We start from the raw sequence: 7,059 nt of genomic DNA, 5'->3' as shown, positions 1-7,059 counted from the left end.
ACACATTTTCCCGAAATTTGAGCAAATTTGGATCATTTTGAGCCGAGTTTTTTCTGTATATATTTGATCTACACCATACATTTTTCATCACAAAGCCAATCTTTCTGACGGAATTTTTTTTGCTTCTGGAGTCATCGTCACGTCTGTGAAGATTCAGAAGACACGAAAATTGATTGAATTTTAAAAATTTTATACAACGTTTTGTTGGAAACCCAACTACATTTAACCATAAAGTTTTTAATGATTGGACAAGTTTGAGCAAAGTTATGAACAAAACTATAGAGAAAACTATAGAAGTTTCTTTCGATTTTGGTGAAATTTTTGATCAAATTTTTCTCAAAGCAGAGGGAGCTAGATTAATCAAAGTAACATCCATGAGCATTGACAGGTATCTGGTAACGCTTCAACTATTTCTTGATTCCATTGGCCTAGAACGAGGATGGCTGCGATCGGAATAGTGGATCAACTCCTTTTTGGTGTCATCTTTTCAATTAAAGTCGTTTCCATCAAGATGGCGTTTAAAAGCCCCAAAAAGCCATTTATCCGAAAGGTCAAGGTCTGGAGAATACGCCGGGTGCAAAAAAATAGTTCAGTCAAACGACATGAATTTTTGGCTGGTCTTTCTAGTCACTAGCGATCTCTCACTGTTGTAAGTAAACCTTAGTATTTTCTCCTTGTTTCGATTTGACCACCAGATTTAATTTTTTAATTTTTTTTTCTAAAAAGGAATGATACAAAGCGGCAATTATAGTGGTATCTTCATTTAAAAGTTCCCAGTCTCCATTTCTTTGAAAAACCATTAAATACATAACAACCCCCTTTTCACATGAAATTTAGGTTTCGAGACGTCCAGAGCGAGCTCTTCTTTGTCAATCAACTGACCTCTCACATTCTCTCAGAATGTGAGCAAATTTGATCATTTTGAGCCGAGTTATAGCCAAACTCCACAACCATACCTTTTTTGCTCCGGTGAGCACATATCAAACCCTTTCAAAATTTTTTTACAGAAACTTGCTAGCATATTTTGACTTCATATTTTGACTTCATTTTTTGACTTCATATTTTGACTTCATTTTTTGACTTCATTTTTTGACTTCATTTTTTGACTTCATTTTTTGACTTCACAATTCAGTAAACATAATCCAGAACCCAAAAAAAAACCGGAATCCGGAATTTTGAATCCGGAAATCCGGATATCTGACATCCGGAATCCGGAAATCCGGATATCTGACATCCGGAATCCGGATATCAGTAACCGTGTATAATGGTCTCTGTGTATGGGGATCAGAATCTTAAAATTCTCCAAATTCAGGCCTTCAAAAGGTGATCGCAGTGCTTCGAAACCTCCAAAATCTCACTTTTTCAGAGTGGAATTAACTTTTGTGGATCGGCCAAAACGCACCTGGTATGTTTTCTGAGCCATTTTGGTGTGGTGGCTTAGAAAACTCAACTTGTAAAAGTTAGGCCACCGTGCTAGAATGACCTAGAAAACATACCAGGTAAATGCCAGGTCATTTCCAGCTTTAAAAAAGTGGTGGCCTAGAAAACTCAACTTGCAAATGTTAGGCCACCACCTAAAAATGAATTTCAAATACACACTATAGTCGACTATAATCGACTATAATCGATTATTAGTCGATTATTAGTCGATTATAAGTCGACTATAATCGACAAGTAATCGACTATATTCGATTATAGTCGATTATAGTCGACTGTAATCGACTCTAATAATCGACTAATAAAAAATCGACTTTCGTCGACTAAAGTACTATTCGATTTTTAAAAAGTCGACTGCGTCGATTTTCATGATCGACTAAAATCGTCGATTAATCGAGTCGACTCATCACTCTAGTTCTGTGTAATGTACCCCCAAACTGCTCTCTACCCCCTTGTCTTCCCGAATCGTTGTACCCTCTTAATTTTTTGCCTTTTCACATTTAAACCAGTTTTACATACTGGTTCAGGCTCTTTTTGAAAGATCCTGTTGGTAATGTTTCTGATTCAATTTGCTCAAAACATCTGATATTAATCATACGAGCCATCAAACTAAATGCACCAGCACAATGTTCTTTATAAAATGTGTTTTGTGTGTTCTGAGCAATCGGGGAATCCTGTCGATTTCCGCATTCTTCCTCATCAACTATTTCGAAAAAAAGATCATTAAAAAAATATGGTTTAGTGACACATAGATGATAAGGGTGTGGTTGTCATTAGGTGTTCTTCGATGTTCAAAACTAGCTTAATTGCACTCTCTTCTCTGCACTCGACAACATTCCAGCAATTGTTTCTTCGCGTGTTTCGGAGTCTCTCGCAACTGATCCATCATAAGTGTGTGCATTCTTTTTCTAACTCCTGCAACAAAAAAAACGAACGGCGGACACCCCGGGTTCATTAGTACAGTTGTCAATTTTCCTAGCTCACAATCCCTAGCTTCTTTTTGAAAGCGGAACTAGCTCTCATTCATTTTCTCTTGATGACTGATTAATGTACCGAGTAGCATGAAATCTGTGAAATACAAACATTATAGATAATCTCTCCCCCTCTCTGGCTTCTTCCTAATTTTTCAAACAAATCAGGTTGCGCAATTTGGCAAGAGAAAGACAAATAAAAGTGATACGTTTATTGACATATTGGAACTTTATTGACACGAAAACCGGTCAAAGCTACATGGGAATTACCAATTTAGGTGTGAACTGGTAAATAGAGAACGAACACTTACAAATATCCGGTTCAGATGCCAACAAAAAACAGAAGAACCTCACACACTTTTTGGCACATCATAACCCGATTATCATTTTGAAAGGGGGATTAGTCGGAGGGCCGTGAAACGTCCGGTGATTGTGGTAACAAAAAAAAGAGAAAGAAGAAGAAGACGGGCGAAGAATTACATGTTGCCATGTAAACATTATGACCTGTTTCAGCCAGAAACAATAATGTTGATAAGTGTCTCGAGAACAGACTCCAGAATACGAGTAGTAGATGGGAAAGACTAGTTTTTGTTTCCGTAAAAAAAACCAAAAAAAGAACAGCACCAAAAGAAATGAGTCTATTCAGGAAAAGCGAGGTTGAGTAAACTATTCGAAAGGAGCAGATCACAGATTGAATTGTGTGCAAATTTATTGGTTCAAGCGAATTGTTGCAATATAAAAAAGTGACAGTTTTGATGGAATCTGACTGAGGTCGAGGTAATTTCCGGTTCGTAAAACAAATGAGCAGATGGCGTGACTTCGGCGCTTTTTTAAATGACAGTTCTTTTGAAAATATAGATTATGAAGCTGAATTGGAAGTTAGTCGCAAAAATCTCTTCTTGCGGTTAATCCTGTAACCGATACGCACAGGGTTCGAACTGTTGTTTCAGAAATTTGAATTCTTAACCACCTAAAACTTTGCCACGTCACTTTCTCAATAAATCACGATAGCAGACCGTGGCAGTGCGAACCTTGTGAAAGCGCATTTCCTATTCATTTTTTTCTTGCTCAATCATCAGACAAAATCATTTACTTTTCAGGTTCATTCTCCGTCCGAAATGTTGCTTTTCCCCCGATTTTTGAACAACCGAAATCAAAGGCTTCGGGCAAAAAAAGCCGTTGAGTTTGTGCCACTTGTAAGATCGAATGACTCATATTTGAATCCAGTATTCATTCAAAAAAGAACAGCAACAAAAGATTGAACGAATTGTCTAGAAATCAACCTGAAATCAGAGATTTGAATTTTTGTGTATTCAGTCTCCAATATCCCATATATTTCGATAACGCTCTTCCGTGTTCTTTTTCTCTTTCTGGACGCTTTTCTCACCCGCGACATAAGAGGGGGCATATAAACAATGCGTATTGTTTCTCAAGTACGGTCTCTCTTTTCTGCCGGATAAGATTTCGGAAAAAAAAAGAAGAAGAAGGAGAATCTCTGCTTACTTTTTTGTGAATACTTTATTATTGGAAGGAGTTCCCCCCTGGTGGCCTGTTCAGTTCCTTCTTCCGCACTTCCGATCTATTGAACATTAAAAGGAGGAAACGGGACGCGCGAAAAAAAATCACAGTGAGCACACAAAAACACAGCTGAGAGACAGAGCAACAACACCTTCTTTTTCGTCTTCTCTTCCCGAACAGTTATTGTCTTTGGGCCACACGTCTCGGCCGTTCGTGTTCAATGAAAAGAGCACCAACGGGACACTTCCTCGCTCGATCACGGATGCTATTGTGTTTCAAGCTGCACTTTTTTCCTGTGCCTGCATTCAACGGGAGAATGACGCCGATCCCTCTCTCTCTCTCTCGCTATGCCCATCGCCCTGTGCTCTTGCTTGTGCGCACTCTATATTTGGGTATCCCGTGGGAAACAACAAGCAGAACTCAAACAAACAGCTGATTGATTACAACGTCTTTTTAAAAATCCGAGGAGGTACTAGAAGTGCGAAAAGGTGTTGACGTCCAAAATAGATTCGAAGTTCACATTCGTCAAAGGATAAGAGGAGAAGAGAGGCATGGGAAAAATATTGAAGAGTGACATGAAACAAAGGAACAATTGTACTTGGTGCCGAAAAGAACTCCACCAAATTCCTAAATAAGATTTGATGTTCGAAAAACAACAAGTGGGCGCAATATTATGCTGGTACAAAAAATCGGAGCTGTGGAACTGAAACGCTAGGTGGCCGTGGCCATGCCTCATAACGAAAACTACAGTAACATAAAACTATTTTAATTTTCAGTATTAATTGTCTCGTTTTTACTAATTTCGTCGATTTTTCTGTTATTTTTCGAGAAAAATTCGAGAAAAAAGAAAATAATTTTTTTAGGTTACTATAGTAGTCGTTGCGAGTTTTTTTCTCGAAATTGTCTTGAAAAATTACAAAAAAGTCGATGAAAATCAGTTGAAAAATAGAAAATGGATACTGATAATTAGAATAATTTCAGGTTACTGTAGTTTTTGTTGTAGGATCTTCGGACACGCCCACCGGCGTTTCTCTTCCACAGCTCCGTTTTTTGGTAGCAGTATAATAGCAATCGAATCATTTTATGATTGACTTTCAACATTCATCGAAACTATCAATCAATTTCAGAGATCATTGTAACCTCCTATTTCAATAATTGTGTAATTAGAAGATTAGATTCTTTCGCAACATCGATATAAAACAATGATCTAAACACAGAGAACTACGCGTGTCAGATAATCTTGTTCACAGGTGAATCAAGTGCCAACACATAAAGAGATACAGTAAAACGAAGAGGATGGCACTCGACTGAGCCGCCGCTCCGCGAGCAGCACCCGATGACCGAGTGCTGCCGCGCGGGATAGGATTCCGCCGAGCAGATCCTCTGGTATCATTTTCGTTTTCTCGCCATTCAAGCAACATACACATACAACGGCGGGACCCATTTCGAAAAACCAAATACATGGAGAGAGAGAACGAGTGACTCAAACACACACACACACACACACACACACACACACACACACACACACAATTGTTTCTTCACTGATCCTTCTTCTTCTTCTTCTTTTTCTTCTTCTTCTCATTGCTACCCTACGGACGAATTGACTTATGGGAAAGAAACTGGAATACCGAGGTGATGCGCACATACGGACGACGCGGCGTCAACGAGCTCGCGCCAACCTTTTTCGACTAATTGTTAGACAGGGGGAAGAAATTGAAGTGTGCATATTATACGTACATCCAAAGGGTGTTCATCGACCAGAGATTATTTACGGGGGAGATATTTGAAACTGATCCGCATTTTTTCAGAAAAGTCTGGAATGTTGAAGCTATACATTTAGAAGTGTATTGAGATGGATAGTTCGACTTTGAAACCGATTATCTCAATTTCTTTAAAAGATAACAAAAATCTGTCCACTAATAAAATGTTTATCATAATATCACCAACATTTTATCAGTTGACAAATGTTTAATAACTGTTGTAGAAATTGAGATAATTCATCTTGAAGAACAAGCACGGTGAAACCTGTAATAGTCCAAACTTTTAACTTTGAGCTCAAATATGTTGGTTTTTGTCGAATGAATTAAAAAGTTATCAACTGGTGAATTGTGCGTCATAACATTAGAAACGTTTTGTCTGTTGATACATTTTTGATATCTGTTATAGAAATTGAGATAATAGAGCTAAACGTGCAAGTACAGGGTGGCATTCTATTAGAGCGTTTACAGTAGCTTGTAGTTCAATCAACAGTCTTGCTAAATATTAATACGGTATCGAAAAATGGGAAACTGATTTTTGCAAACTTCTTATCACAATGAGCACTTATTACCAAGATGGTCCAACTTTGATCCATTTTTAGCCTCTTTTTAGTGTGGCGATTGTGTTTACTAACTTTGTCTATCTTTAGAGAGAGCGTACTCCAAAATAACTTTTGAACTACGTTCTCTGAACGAGCGACTTCTGTAAAGTGTCTGTAAACTCAATTGAAAACCAAACAGACAACTACGAAAACCAAATCAGAAGATGAGTCTAAGCTCATCTCAAACAGTTTCAAATTCAGTTTTTAGTCTCTTTGACGAAGAAAAACCAAAAATGATTCTGAAGCGATTACGCTAGTTGTAATCGTAGAACACACACACACACACAAATTGAAACCGTCAAACGGTTTGAGCACCTACTTATCTCAAATCGCTTTCTTCGAAAAAGTTTTCATGGGTTGTGTACACATTGTCTGCAACAAGTTGCCATTCTGCACGAATGTTGCTTGTTTTGTTTACTTTCTCCTGTCCACAATGGTTTAGGAAGAGGAAGAAGAAGAAGGAAAAGAAAAGAAGAGGAAGAAGCGACAGTATATCATGGATATATCATTTCTGCGTCAATCATCTTGTTAATCTATTTACAAGTATTCGCGAGAAGTATCTCTTGCGTGCGCGTTGCTGCTTCTCTCTCTCTCTTTCCGCGCGGTATGCCATTCCATTCCACTGATGAGTTCCGGATTAGGGCGGAGAGGGAGCACCGCCCTCCCGAGAGGGCGCCGCGGGAGCTCTCCCAGGTGTGCTCCAGAGCCAATCGAGTATAAAAGCGCGACGAGTTTCTCATTGAGCATCACACTAGCTTCTTCTCACTACAC

Source organism: Caenorhabditis briggsae (genome assembly GCF_000004555.2).
Source record: "Caenorhabditis briggsae complete genome, chrIV, whole genome shotgun sequence".
Lineage (NCBI taxonomy): Eukaryota > Metazoa > Nematoda > Chromadorea > Rhabditida > Rhabditidae > Caenorhabditis > Caenorhabditis briggsae.
Note: the sequence above shows the minus strand (reverse complement) of the source record.